At 40.6% G+C, this 15,428-nt stretch overlaps 1 long non-coding RNA gene across 2 annotated transcripts in view; it reads left to right on the forward strand.

Annotated features, from left to right (window-relative positions):
* LOC105354330 (uncharacterized) overlaps positions 1-15,428 on the forward strand; it is a 44,360-nt gene that overhangs the window by 9,441 nt on the left and 19,491 nt on the right. For both annotated transcript variants that reach the window (XR_002873509.2, XR_013657242.1), the window contains exon 3: positions 3,634-3,742. This is a non-coding gene — a long non-coding RNA (uncharacterized LOC105354330). The remainder of the gene's footprint in view (positions 1-3,633; positions 3,743-15,428) is intronic.

Consider the following 15,428-nt stretch of genomic DNA (forward strand, 5'->3'; position numbering starts at 1 on the left):
AGTCCATTTTCAGTGTGAACTTCCAACAAGCTCACTCCTGATTGGCCACAGTAGTTGCCAAAGAAACGTTGATTCAGACTGACTTGGACCAATCACTGCTTACTGACTTTGTCTAGATCTAACATGGCGGTGTCCATATTGCAAAAAAAAAAAGAAAAGGTGACTGAGTTTCCAGTCATTTCGTTGGAGTGGCATTTTAGTTCACTTTGTTTTTTTCTGTCCATGTTCTCTGGTACCGTCAATGGTTGAGCCTCATTTTGCATGAATTCCAGTGTCAGCCCTTTGGCATTGTGTAGGTGTGGGGGAGCCCAAGTGGCTTGCTTTTGAGACTTTTTTTTATTGTTGTTGGCTCTGGTTTCTTTCATCTTCCTCTTGACAATAGACGTTCTAACATGTTCAGGTCAGGCAAGTTTTATAGTCAATCTAGCCCTTGTGCTATCCTAGGCACTTTAACATTGGGAGTTGGGTCATGTAGACCCACTAGACAGTGCTCTGAATCTTTTTTTCTTCAATGATTTGTGATCTTTACTGGTGTCCATGGATTACATGAAATCTTTCCACCTTTATCCACCTTTGTCATGGTAGGGAGAACATGTCAATGTAAGGGTGGGGTCATCTAAGATAGCACAAGGGTTGAAAGAGTAACACCATTGAAGCTGCAGGAAAGTAAAGTCTATATCTCCATAAAGTTAGTCAGCAGAGGGCAGCATAGTAGATACATTGAATGTTTGAGGACTTGAGTGAACTAGTGTGACATCACCAATAGAAAATGGTTTACTTCCAGCTCCAATCAAATCAATGAAGTCGTCATTTCTTTAGGATATGGACGGGTCGTCATTAACAGTGAATGGTCTGAAATCTGTCAATCAAACGTTTTAAACATTCAGCATGAGACTACATACTTATTAGGAGGCTCCTGACGGGTCAATTTATAATTACCACCTTTCACTGCAGAAAAAATATAATAAAAAAAGTAAGATAATTTAAAACACATTAAAAAGATAGAACGACTGAGTAACAGTTGTCTATGGGGTTGTATAGGATTTTAACTTCTTGGAGCCAACAGGTGCTTCCTGTTTGGAATGTGAGAGAGGAGGGTTTACTCACTCCAGGTCTCATGTACAGTCAATGGGTGGACGTCATCAGAGACTCTAGGCTTAGGGGTGTGTATGCGCAAGTGCCCTTGGGACACCCGTAGGATTGCCAGAGCAAACTGCACAATGTCTAATATCCTCATTTCTAACAGTCATTCTGCGTGAAAGGAAAGCAGACTTATCAGACGAACAGCACTAACGGGCCCCTTTGGCCAGTACGCAGGATTTGGAGGGTTGAAAAAAGGAAAAATCAAGACGACATGCCCACGTCTCACCTTTTTCACCCTTACTCGCTCTTTGTTGTTGTATGAGTGTTCCATATGACCTGTCGCCTACAGTGTGCCCATAGTAGAAAATGTGCATGGACATTTTCACTCTACAGGGTCACCAATTGGTCTGCCACTTTTTTATTTTGTGCAGGCCAACGACGCGCCCTTTAGACAGCTGGTATCCACCCATAAGAACGATTGTGATTAAGGCTGTGTGGTTACATTTGTTTTCATGCCCGGTCAAATATTTTGTCAGGAAGATGTTTGCGCGTCTTTGTCCGAGTGAAAACTTTGGCACTAGGCAGAGCCAGTTTTCTTCATTTTTTTCCCACCAGGCCTGAATGTCAAAATGCTAAAATTTGAATTTTGCCAAAGTCACTTTGATGGATGGTAGAGGTGGAGATGTGGAAACTGTAGTGGCACCTGCATTACCTGCTGTCTTTCAAATCATACTTTTACAATGTTTCCTGCTGCTGTGGTAATATTGAAACTTGGCTGATTTATTTCAAGACTCAGGTCATTATTTGCATGATTTACCGGTATCAGTATTGGTAAATAAAACGGAAACATGTCATTTGTGTTTGCTAATGTCTCTGATGGGTGATGGAGGGGGGGGGGGGGGGGGGGGCTGCATGTGAATTCTAATCATTTTCCTGCTCTGTTTGCAGAAAGGTTTATTTGCAGTGACACTGTCATTGAACTCACCAGGGAATTACCTTTAACAGTTTGTATCAGGAATCAGATTAGCAGACAATCCCATGAATATTCTAGAATGAACCAGAGTTCAGTGTGAAAGAGGCCACAGATCACTCAAGCGGCTTCATTTTTCTTAAAGCCATGGATCCACATGAACGTCTTTGAGAGCTTTTGTAATAAAAGCTTAGTTACAGGGCTCTTTTGAGCTCTTTTTCATTGTGGGTGTGTTTTTAGTCCTCTGACGTTTTCATGTGAGACAGTTAAACGCATGTGCTGTGCAGTTTTGAAGCATCATTGAGTTCAATTATCGTCTAAAGTGAATCAACATCTGTCTGCTGCTGCTGCCCTGCTGCGCCGCCTGCAGAGAAGGCTGTCAAACAGGAACAGTTTTGTTACCAAAGCGACTGTGATTACAGGGGTTTACACCCTCTGACGTTGCTGCATTTTGTGGTTGTTCACTCAGTGCAGCACACTTGACATTGGGATCTAGCATCTGAGAAATGAGTATCCCTTGTAATCCATTAAATTGTCTTTAGCGCTGTCAATAGCTGTGAAAAAAGTAAAACTTTTCAATTTAATTTTGTAACTCTTAATTTTAATTTGTTTTGTCAACACTTTGTATTCATCCTCTAAAATCTATCATGTAGGCATCAAATTAGTTCAGTGAGAAAACCTTGAAGAGCTCTGCAGCAGAAAGTCTGGCCTTCACACAAATCTGATCTTTCTTTGAATCTTATTAGATGTTGAAAGGAAATTATTTTACCAGAAGAAAAATGATGGTTGAAGAATTCTGTCAATATTCCATCATCAGGTGTTATGAAACTGTGCTTTTTAATAAGGGGAAAAAGTTAGCCCGTTTGAGGATTAGAATAAACTTTTTGGATGAATTCAGTGCAGTTCAAGATAGGAAATGTATACCTTGTGGATTTTCAGTATTGGCTATAAACTGCATAAAAAATTACCTATTTGTACAAAATTAGAAAAGGCAGCAGTGTAGGATATTCTTATAAAGAGGGAAACATGCATATTCTTGTCCCTGTACTTGACTTGGATTGAACATGTGGTCTCATTGCGAAATAAGAAGACAGATGAAGCCGAATATTATCCATACAGCAGAAAGGCTGTTTATGCACCAGAAAGAAGTGGCCCAAACACTGAAACTTCAGGTACTTCTATAAAAAAACAACACTTTAAAAGACAGCACCAGGTTGAGGATAATTCAGCAGAACATTCAAAACACAAACACAAGTTAAGCTGTATTTACAACTACACTCACAGGGGGATATTAGGGGTGTCTGGGGGGAAAATGGGCAAACCTATAAGGGGCAGGCAGGTGACACACATAAAATATCAAGGTTGTAGACCTCTTTGTGAGCACATAGAAGAAAAATGTTCATGCACATCTTTTTTCTGTGGGTGACAGGTTGTAGCAAGCACTTACAGTGGGGCAAAAATGTTTTCAGTCAGCCATCAATTTTGCAAGTTCTCCTACTTGAAAAGATGAGAGAGGCCTGTAATTTTCCTCACAGGTATCTCAACTACGAGAGATTTCTGTTCTCATTTTGTCTCTGAAGTTTGACAGGTGACTCCGCCTCAGTCACAATCAGCTGAGTCGATTCGTCACACACAACCATCTGATGACGACTCAGAAAAAAACGGAAAAGGTCCGTCGAAGCATGTCAGGTATGTCTAAGCACAACCGTGTCTGATAACAAAAGAACCAAGAAGTCAGTAAAAATTGATGGAATTTTGTACTGACGTTTCAAATTCTATTGCTGTAGGTATGACATCCCACAAATGCAGTACTTTGTCAAACAAAGATAGTTGCAATACTATTTCAGCTTTGTCCTATATTCCTTGTGCAATACTGTCATGAAAGCACTATTTCTGGGTTAATGCCAAAATGTTTTGAAAAAGCAACTGACCTGGGTGCTCTTGGTGAATTCAATACAATTTTAGATACAGTATAGTGGAAATGTTTTTATATTTCTTTGTATTAGAGTTTACATTTTAGTTGGTGTTTGTTACGGGGAATATTTCAAACTGCCTCATGCCATAAAGGTTGCTGACCCCTGACATAGAGGAAGGAATGCATGAAGGAATTCTTTCTGTCTGCCTCCTACCGAAAACCTCGTCTAATGCAACCTTGACAGGCCTTTCTTTCCTTTTTTCCAGTTTATGCAATTCCTTTTTTACTTAGACTATTGAGTAAATTAAAGTGAAAACAATTTCAGTAAAAAAACTTTCTGGTATGAAACAGAAAAGATTATTGTGAAAATTCAATACAACGTTTTAGCACAAGCATAAAAATAATACAGAAAAAGTTTTATCAGTGCGTTAACCTTGACTTCCTGTTTTCCTCTGTTACTTTTTTTTGTTTTACAACAGAAATTTATGTTTATTTATGTTTAAGTGAACTTTATCAGTTTCCATGGTAACATTTCTCCCATGAGAACACTCTTCACAGCTGTGATCAAAAGCTAATAGCCAAGCAAAGGCTAATGGATAATTGATTTAAGTTTCTTTTAAAATGTGGTTGGACATGTATCTGCATGTACACTTTTGAATCTTTTGAGGCTTAAAACTTAAAGGTTTTTCATGGTTTTGCTCCTAGCAAGGAGAGAAGAAGGAAGCCACTTCTACAGAACGTTTGAAGCAAACCATTAAAAATCATATGTCTCCTGCTTTTCTTAAGGCTTTCCGTGTAAACTATATCCATATATGTGATAATATATTACCTTTGGCACACTAAAGAACACATTTTTAATCAATTATGAGTGTCACAAGAACAGGTAGACAGCTGGATTCCAATTGCAGCAGGTTTATTAGCTCAGCTAAAAGTCCACAAAGCTAAATAAGATTCAGCAGACAGGAGTTGATAACAGGCATGAGGTCAACAGAGAAGAGACAGGATGGTCAAAATCCAGGCGAGGGTCGAGGCAAGCAGGAAGCAAACAGAGTCAGAGTCAGGAGACAGAAGATCAGGTCCAGATATAACGCTCGGTAAGGAAGGCAGAGTGGCATAGACAATACTTCAGATTGAGCTCAGCTCAGTGCAATGCTGAAGTAAGCTGTTGTTGACTGAGTGACAGATACAGTAGTGGACAAAATTGTTGGTACCCCTCAGTTAAAGAAAGAAAGTCTACAATGCTCACTGAAATGACTTGAAACATTCAAAAGTAACAATAAATCAAAATTTATTGAAAACTAATTTTAATTTTAAACGTCAATATAAAGGGCAACTCCCCCTCCAATCCTATCTGTTCTGCTATTGAAATACAAATCATAACCTTCAACTTTCAAATTATTTTCCTTCCCTTTAATTATCCATGTCTCTAAAAGAGCAATTAATTTAAACTTTCCTTTAAATGTGTCCAAAAAAGATTTAATTTTATTGATATTTCTCGGTAGACTTCTACAATTGAAATGAATAACAGAAAATGTTCCCTGAGTTTAACTTCACTGAGTTGTTCCTCCCAGTAATATCTGCAGGTATCCTTGAACTTATTAAACACATGTCTCTGGATCCACATCATTATCAAAATCATAAAGTCCATGTTCTGTATAATGAAATTTAGAAGTGTTTTCACTCACCTCTGAGTCAGTCATTTGTGCTGAAAATAAAGTCCTACTGTCTACAGAATAGTCCACAGTCTGATTCTGTCAACAGAGAATAACAAAAATAGAACTTTTGAGTTTTTCATTTGTACTGATCCAGGTCTTTCACTTGTCTCACTGCTACCACTTTAGCTTGCTCTGGTGATCCATTCAGTTTTATGAACACTTTTCCATTCCTGGTCCAGGTGGCTTGTATTTTATGTTGCTTTTTCAGGACATGAAATGTCCAAGCAATTTCTGAGTTTTTCTTGGTCAAGTGCTCATTTAAATAAATTCCAGTGCCTTAAAGTTTCTTTGCCTCCTTTAGGATTTCTGCCTTGTGCTTTCTGTTGACAAATCTTATAATAATCGCAGGCTTCTTTTTTTTATCCTTACTTGGCAGTGTGGCATGCTGAGATGTATTGACTATCCAGATGAATGTCTTTACTTCTCATATATTGGATCACTTGTTGCTCCAGGGTGTGCTGCTCTTTAGATGGTGCATCTTCACCTTTTTCATGAAAGGAACAAATAAATAAATGAAAAATGAAATGCATGAAAATGAAAATTAGCCATAACTTTAGAGTTGTTGATTAACTTATTGCCCAGGGGGTCATGATGAACGCAGGTATGTCCTTTAATTGACATCACAGCTGTTTTCAAACCCATAATCAGTCAGTCTGCATATTCAAAGGGAGACAAATAGTCACGTTGCTGTTTGGTGAAAAGGTGTGTGCCACACTGAACATGGTCAACGGATAGAAAAGGAGAGAATTGTCACAGGATATTAGAAACAAAATGATAGACAAACATTGTAAAGGTAAAGGCTATAAAACCATCTCTAAGCAGCTTGAAGTTCCTGTGACGACGGTGGCACATATTATTCAGAAGTTTAAGACCCATGGGACAGTAGCCAACCTTCCTGGATGTGGCCGGAAGAGGAAAACTGATGACAAATTAATAATAATAATAATAATAATAAACTTTATTTGTATAGCACCTTTCCAGATAAAAATCACAAAGTGCTTCACAGTACAACACGATAAAACAACAGTAAAACACAGTAAAAACACATGTTAAAAAGAAATTAAGAAAAGGCTATTTTAAAAAGATATGTTTTTAGCTGCTTTTTAAAAGAAAACACTGAGTCCACAGATCTGAGGCTGAGTGGAAGAGAGTTCCAGAGGGATGGGGCCACCGTGGCAAAGGCTCTGTCTCCTTTAGTCTTTAAACGGGTTCTCTTAACAGCCAGCAGACCCTGGTCACATGACCTCAGTGACCTGCTGGGAGTGTATGGCTGCACCAGGTCTTTTATGTAGACTGGTGCTTGGTCATTAAGAGCTCTGTATGTTAAGACCAGGATTTTAAAATGCACTCTGTAGTGAATGGGGAGCCAGTGCAGCTGCATTAACAACGGGGTGATGTGTGAGAACTTGGATGAATTGGTTAAAAGCCTAGCAGCAGCGTTCTGGACAATCTGGAGCCGTTCTAGAGATTTTTTACTTAAACATGTGAAGATGGAGTTGCAATAGTCGAGACGGGAGGATATAAAACTGTGAATGAGCATCTCCATCTCAGAACGGGACACAACTGGACTCAATTTTGCAATGTTTTTTAGATGATAAAAACAAGAGCGAACGAGTGACCCGACATGGGAGTCCAGGGATAAAGCCGGGTCTAAAGTTACACCTAGGTTCCTGACAGAGGGCTTGATAAAAGAAGCAAGTGAGCCGAGCTCATGGATTATCTTGGGGAGACAACTGTCAGGAGCACAAACTAGGACCTCAGTTTTGGCTTCATTGAGTTGGAGAAAGTTGTGATTCATCCAGCTCTTAACTGAGTCCAGACACTTTTGTAAAGTCTGTATTTTAAAAACATCCTGGGGTTTAAAAGACACATAAAGCTGAATATTGTCAGCATAAAAGTGATAAGAAATGTAATTAAAAGAACTTAAAATATGCTGTAAAGGCAGCAGATATAAAATAAACAATAAAGGTCCCAAAACTGAGCCTTGGGGCACACCAGAAGTGAGAGGAGCAGAAGAAGACTTAAACTTGGAGAAGACAACAGAGAAAGATCTGCCAGTCAAATATGATGAAAACCAGTTTAAGGCTGATCCGGAGACCCCAACCCAGTTTTTCAGCCTGTCCAAGAGGATGTTATGGTCCACAGTGTCAAAGGCTGCGGTCAGGTCTAATAACAGTAACACAGAGCATTTTCCTGCATCACCCTGCATCAGGATGTCATTAGTGACTCTGAGAAGGGCTGTTTCAGTGGAGTGAGCTCTGCGAAAACCTGACTGAAAATGATCAAATATCCCATGACTGTCGAGAGCAGCTGTAAGTTGTTTGGCAACAACCTTTTCTAAAATTTTAGACATGAAAGGAAGGTTAGAAATGGGTCTAAAACTGCTCAAGAGGGAGGGGTCAAGCCCAGGTTTTTTAAGGAGAGGAAGTACAACAGCTTCCTTAAAGTGCTCAGGGACTTGACCAGACAGCAGAGACGAGTTCATTATTGACAGGACACAGGGACCAATGGACTGGAAGACATCTTTGAGCAGAGAAGTTGGCAACGTGTCGAGGGAGCAAGAGGATGACTTCATTGTGCCAACTAATCTGACTAGCTCAGGGAGGGAAACAGGCGAGAAAGTGTCTAAAATCACAGGACGAGGCGGACCAGGAAAAGAACCAGGGCCAGGACCAGCTGTGTGACACAGAGAGCTTCTCACAGATCTGACCTTTTCAATAAAAAATGATAAAAACTTTTCACAATCATCATTTGAATGGATGGGAACGGCAGGTGGACTGGGCATAACAATATCACTAATAGTGTTGAACAGCACTTTAGGATTACCTCTGCTTTTGGAAATGAGATTAGTGAAATATGCAGCCCTCGCATCTCTAACAGCATTGTTAAAAGAAACTAAAAGATCCTTAAGATGAAGGAGATGAACATTTAGGTGAGTTCTTTTCCATAAACGTTCAACTTTTCTGCATAATTGTTTCAGACGGCGAATACTATTGTTAATCCAAGGGGAAACCTTAGTGACAGGAGCCAGTCTAGTTTTAACAGGACAGACTTCATCCAAGATGGAAAGACAATAACGGTTAAAGTTACATAATAAAGTATTAACATCAGTACACGGAGAAAGGACCAGGTTAAAAGCATTAGAAAAGACCTCAGCTGTGGAGGAGTTAAGGATGCGAGAGCTGACTTCTCTGCGTACAGGCGAAAGTGATACAGAAAAAGATAAGTTAAAAAAAATGCAATGATGGTCAGAAATAAAAATGTCCTCAGAAAAAATAAAATCAATATGCACACCCAAGCTAAAAACAAGATCGAGTGTGCCACCTTTAACATGTGTGGGCCCAGACACATGCTGAATAAAGTTAAAGGAGTCCATTAGGCTGATAAAACCACTGGCAAATAGATCAGAGTCATCATTAATATGCATGTTAAAATCACCAACTATGATCAGGTTAGACAGCTTCATAGTGGAAGAAAGAAAGTCGCTGAACTCCTGTAGAAACACACCATTTGATCCAGGTGGACGGTAGACAACGGCACAGTGAAGAGGGTACTTATTCCCGACTTTGATCACCTGGAGCTCGAATGAAGAAAATTGAACAGCGCTCACCGAGCGGCATAGGAGGCGATTCCGAAAGACCGCGGCGACTCCCCCTCCACGACCCGATGGCCGAGGCCGTCCGATGAAGGAGTAACCGGCCGGGCAGAGTTCAATGAGGGACGAATGGTCGGAATTCCGCTGCCAAGTTTCAGTCAGAAACATAAGATCCACGTTCCTGGAGTCGATAAGATCGTTTAGCAGAAACGATTTGTTAGCCACGGATCGGGCGTTGAGGAGCGCCATGCTCAGAGGGGAGGGAGCCCTGCGCAAGTTGTCAGCGACCCGCGTCAGGGGCCGCAGGAGCTGAGGGTTAGAACCCAGGCAGTCCGAGAATCCGGAAACCACAGGGAGAGGCGACCATGTCGAAGAAGAGCTTGGATGAACGGTCCTCAGGTAGCACGGCCTCAGAAATCCAGACCCTGCGTGTCCAAGCAGGGACTCGGGAAAAGCATCTGGGTCGGTGGAAGTCGACAGATGACAGCTGACCAGGAACGCTCGTCGCCGTCTACAAGACACTCCTCGCTTCCATCGCAGCCTGATCTTTACCTGGACGCCAGCTCTTTTCCCTCTCCTCCTCCACCGAGATCCGCGTGGCACCGGTAGGCCCTCAGTCAGGACACCGGCTGGAGGCGCCAGATGCAGGGAACGAAGAACGCCGGCGCAGGAAGAAGAGGTATCTTTCCCGATCAGCGAAAGTCCAATAGACAGCAGCGTAAGGCGGTCGTAAACAAAAGCAGCTAAAACGTCGTTTGCAAAAAACAAAATAATAAGCACAGAAAGAAACAGAACTGTAAATTTCTGTGAGAGTGTCCTGCCGGCAGCGGCTAAGCCAAACACAGGCGCCATCTTGCCTCTCTGATAAGGAGACGGATAGTTGGAACTGTATCCAAAGAGTCCAGAACAACCTCCAAAGACATTAAAGGTGAACTCCTAGATCAAGGTACATCAGTGTCAGATCACACCATTCGTCGTTGTTTGAGCCAGAGAAGAGTTCATGGGAGACGACCAAGGAGGACACCACTGTTTAAAGGAAATCATAAAAAAGCCAGACTGGAATTTGCAAAAATGCATGTTGACAAGCCACAAAGCTTCTGGGAAAATGTCCTTTGGACAGATGAGACAAAACTGGAGGTAAAGCACATCAGCTCTATGTTAGTAGACTCAAAAATGAAGCATACAACGAAAAGAACACTTTCCCTACTGTGAAACATGGAGGAGGCTCAGTTCTGTTTTGGGGCTGCTTTGCTGCATCTGGCACAGGGTGTCTTGAAGTTGTGCAAGATCAAATGAAATCTCCAGATTATCAAGGCATTCTGGATAGAAATGTGCTGCCAGAAAGCTTGGTCTCAGTTGCAGGTCATGGGTCTTCCAACAGGACAACGATCCAAAACACACAGCCAAAAACCCCCAAGATACCAAAATACCTGTCATACCTGTCGACAGGTGCAGAGGGCTAATTGACAAATACAAAAACCGTTTAATTGTAGTGATTGCCTCAATAGGTTGTGCAACAAAATATGAAGTTATGGGTACCATCATTTTTGTCCAGCCCTATTTCATTAGTTTTCACTAATAGACAACCTGATCAACTCTATGCGAAGGAGATGTGTCGCACTTCATGAGGCAAATGGTGCTCACACCAGATACTGACTGGTTGTCTGGGTCCCCTGACCCACTCAATAAAACAAAACTGAAGATTTCGGAGTGGCCTTTTCTTGTGGCCAGTCTAAGGCACACCTGTGCAATAATCATGCTGTCTAATCAGCATCTTGATATGGCACACCTGCGAGGTGGGATTGATTGTCTTGGCAAAGGAGAAGTGCTCACTATCACAGACTTAGACAGATTTGTGAATAATATTTCAGAGAACTGGTTATTCTGTGTATCTGGAAAATGTTTCACATATTTGAGTTCATACCATAAAAAATGGGAGCAATAACAAAAGTGTTGCGTTCATATTTTTGTTCAGTGTAAAATGACTTTTTTCCTAATATTTTTATTGCCAAAAATTTGATCTTCTGTATGAAGTGTCAAAAAATATAATTATGCTGATATAATTTGTTTAAAGCAGTTAATAGCGTTGTCACTTCTCTACAGATATTTTATACTCATAAACTTCACGTTTATAAGGATCATTTTAAAGAGTTTCAGACTCTCTGTCTGGCTCTATAAGCAGAAATGAAAAATGTCTCCACAGCAAAGTAAAAAGTTTCGAAGTGTGAATCTTTTGGATAAAAATAGATTACTTCTGAGATAATGTAATCTGAACCTGGAAGAGTCCATATTCCGTTTTTTGGTGTTGTATGGAGTTCAGGCACCGTAGCTCCAGTGAGACCAAAAAAAGGTGAAAAGGGACTGAAAATGGAAACTTACAACCTGAAAATACTTTTTTAATCCAGTTTCACAGTGTGCCTGCAGTTGGGGACTGAAGAGTCTTCTGTCTGTGAGTTATTGCTCAGAAAAGTCCTCATTGAAAAGCTGTAAGGGTTACATTCTCTCAAAAAAAAAAACAAAGAAAAAAAAGAACAGATATCAGGGTCGAAGTGAAGAGACTCTCCAGAAGGTCTTCTTGAGAAAAAACTAGTATATTTTCTGTTGAAAGTGTGAGGGTTGTAGATTGTGAGTTTGATTTCCTTGATTCTTGTCATGTTCTGTCGGTCACACCAGGTTCAGGCTGTCAATTATCCACCGCCTTTCTTGATTTGTGGAAATGATCCGTATTTAAGTGTCTGGTTTTCAGTTCTTCAGTGTCAAGTCATCTGCTTTGTCACCTTTTTGTTGTTCATGGTGTGTCCTTAAAATGACACGGAAAACTACAGCCAAAATTTTCTTCTAATTAACATTGTACATAGGGATGGGTAGACGAAGCTTCTTGAAGCAGTGAAGCCTTTCATCCAATTGGCTTAGGCTTTGTTTGCTTTGGTAGGACATCTACTGGATCCAACAATATCAGTTGCATTTGAGACTTGTGGCATTTTTGAGAAAGCCTTTGAATAAAACTGGCAGCAAAATAAAGAAGTATGCAAAACATGTATATTGTAGTAAACTGTGTATATGCGAATCTATATATAAATATGAAATAGCAGTATGAAAAATCACAATTTGGAAATCATGAAAATTATCATTTTTAGTGATGTGAGGGTGGTTGGGCTAAGGACATGATCGGGCTTCTGTGCTGTCATGCAGTTAAAATTTGTGCGATTAATTTATCATGACCTGTAATAAATTAATCTAATTTTAAACACAATTATTTTTTCCCTAATAATTTCTGTGAAAAGCCTCGTTTTGAGATATTTTCCTTTAAATTTTTGACAATTTGTCACAATAAAAGATCAAATCACAACCACAGTGGTGCTGGCAGCGCAGACTCTTCCTGGAAGGGGCTGTTCCTTACTTTCATACGCATGAGTGTGAGAACCCGCTCGTTTTCATGGATTGGGAGGGGCTGGTGCTCAGAGCGCAGGTTTTTAGAGGAATGCGTATAAATGCTTGCATGGATAAAATTTTCGGTGTGGGGTATTTTTTGCTAGGAATTAATATTATAATACACTTAAACGCTCAAAAAGTTGATTTTGCAAAACAATTTGTTAAAATATCATTGAACTAAACTGCATTTCAAAAATGCATGAAAAAATTCAGCACTGAATTGTAGATTGCAAAATGCATTTTTATTTGAATGATGATACAAAATCTCACGGGATCTTAAGTGGACCGCTCACATTGACTCACTACGGAAAAAGGCTCAGCAGAGGTTGTACTTCCTGCGACAACTCAAGAAGTTAAACCTGCCTCAGGAGCTGCTGACCATCTTCTACACGGCATTAATCCAAGCTGTCCTGACCACATCCATCACGGTCTGGTTTGCATCAGCAACTATACACACGACAGGAACAGACCACAGAGAATCATCAGATCTGCTGAGAGGATTATTGGTTCCACTCTTCCCTCCATTCAGGACCTGTACCGGTCCAGGGTCAGGAAGCGGGCTTGCATAATTGAAAAGGACACCTCTCATCCCGGACATTGCCTTTTCAGTCTTCTCCTGTCAGGGCGGCGCTTTTGGACTATGCGCACCAAAACCACTCACCACAAGGACAGCTTCTTCCGCTGAGTGGTCTGAAGTCAGGCCACTCAGAAACACTGAACAAAACCACAGAAACCGTCACACCAGAACTTCTGATGCATTTTTTATTTAGTTATGTTTAAATGTTCTTATATCTTGATAGATTGAACAGCAACATAAAAAACAAAAACTAATCTTTGAGAATTGCGCATTACCTAGAATTACTGTGAAATTATGGTTTTGGATGAGAGCATCAATATGATCTGGTTACTTCTGGTTACTTTTCTCCCTCTCACTTTCTGTTTTGTCACATTCCATCTTTGTTTTTATCTCTAACGTCGGCTGTAGTTGAACACAAATAATGCCCATAAATGTGCGAGGTTTGTGCCGTGGCATGTGATCTTGAGTTGTGAATTATATTCACACGAAAAGCTGTGGGCGGAGGCGCAGACAGCTAACAGAAACACCGTTGCTCTCTGGTTTTCTTTTTCTTCAACAGCCCGGGGCCAAAAGATCAGACATAGGGGCTTTAATTCCACTTTGAATCCTGCAGGGAAGCCAGCTCAAGGCTCAGCAGTGGTACATGGGTTTACTTTGCAGAACACTGAAATCTAAACCTTCAAGTTTTTTAAATGTTTTCCCCTTATTCACAAAAACCTGACACTCCATCTGCACGAAACCTCAAAAATACTTTTTCTTATAATTTCTCCTGTCACTTTTTCCTTTTTTAAACAGCTCTTCTGCTTGAAGTTTTGTCCGCCTCGCCCTTTGCTGACACTTTGCAAAGATCCATATTCATTAAACATGTTTCACTGCAGGATGGAGAGGGGGAGCATGACATTATAATTATTGATGTGTCACGTCTTAGAGACTTTGAATTCTAAATAAAATCCCTTTATTAAACATCGGCAAGGCCTGGGAAAATGTTTTTGATTTATTAGGATAAAACAAAAAGTTAAGGGGTAAAAAAAAATAAAAAAATCTTTGTTGAGACGGGAATATAAATACATTTAATGAAATCTCAGAAAAATGCAGGTATCAGTAACATTCTGAGGAGTTGAATCTAAATCTTGAATTTTTCTTTTCCAGAATAAAATGCCGCTCAAAAGAAGTTGAATGTCATTTTAAAATAAAGTTTTTTTTTGTAAAGTTAGTTTCGTTGGTTATGTATTGGTTTGGTTTCTATGAGTCTTAAGCCTTTGCCGCAGGTAATGTCAAGTTCGTAGACCAGTCTGTGAGCCTGTAAAGCAAAAAAGCAAAAAAACATACATTTCTTCTATGGGTATGCTGCGGGTGAAAGGTCATAGCAAACATACAATACACAAGGGCAAATAAAGTTGAAGTAGGTGAGACGTGAGCACATTGTACAGAACTTTCTTTTCTTTACAGCCCCCCAAAAAATAAAAATGAAAAAATTAACCTACTTACTGTGTAGGGAGCCCATTAGTGCTCCTTGCCTGTACCCTGGCCGTCAGACATGAGGAAATGTTACAACAAGAGGATTGGTTGTGTGGGCTTCCATATAGGCGCTTAAATATCACTAAATATTGCACGTACACCCCGTGCTTGCAACATTTGAATGCAGTCAGTAAGGGGCCAGTACTCGCATTGTACTAGAGCAGAGGTGGGCACTGAGGGCCGCAGTCCTGCATGTTTTCCAGCATACCCTGCTCTGGCATGTTCTGATTGGCTGGACACACCTGAACCAGGTAATCAGCCATGAGTAGGGCAAGATTATTGGCTGGACACACCTGAACCAGGTAATCAGCCATCAGTAGGGCAAGAGTATCTGGAAATCATGCAGACACACCGGCCCTCGAGGCCTGGAATTGCCCACCCCTGTACTAGAGTCTGGCTGCTCCGTACAGCATTCCCTGTATGTCATACGTGCCTTTACCTAATTTTCCTTATAAATACTACGTACAACCAGTCCCTTGAGGTGGCCATGCGAGGGAACTTAAATTCACACCTGGGTTCCCCTAAAGATGAGTTCCTCTCTACGACTCTCCACAGGCCCAGACAACTCAAGAACCTACAGCACATGTAGGGGTCAACCCTCTGTATGGTGCACATCACCAAGG

The sequence above is a fragment of the Oryzias latipes genome, chromosome 7, assembly GCF_053564925.1.
Source record: "Oryzias latipes strain Hd-rR chromosome 7, Olatipes_Hd-rR_3.1".
Taxonomy (NCBI): Eukaryota; Metazoa; Chordata; class Actinopteri; order Beloniformes; family Adrianichthyidae; genus Oryzias; species Oryzias latipes.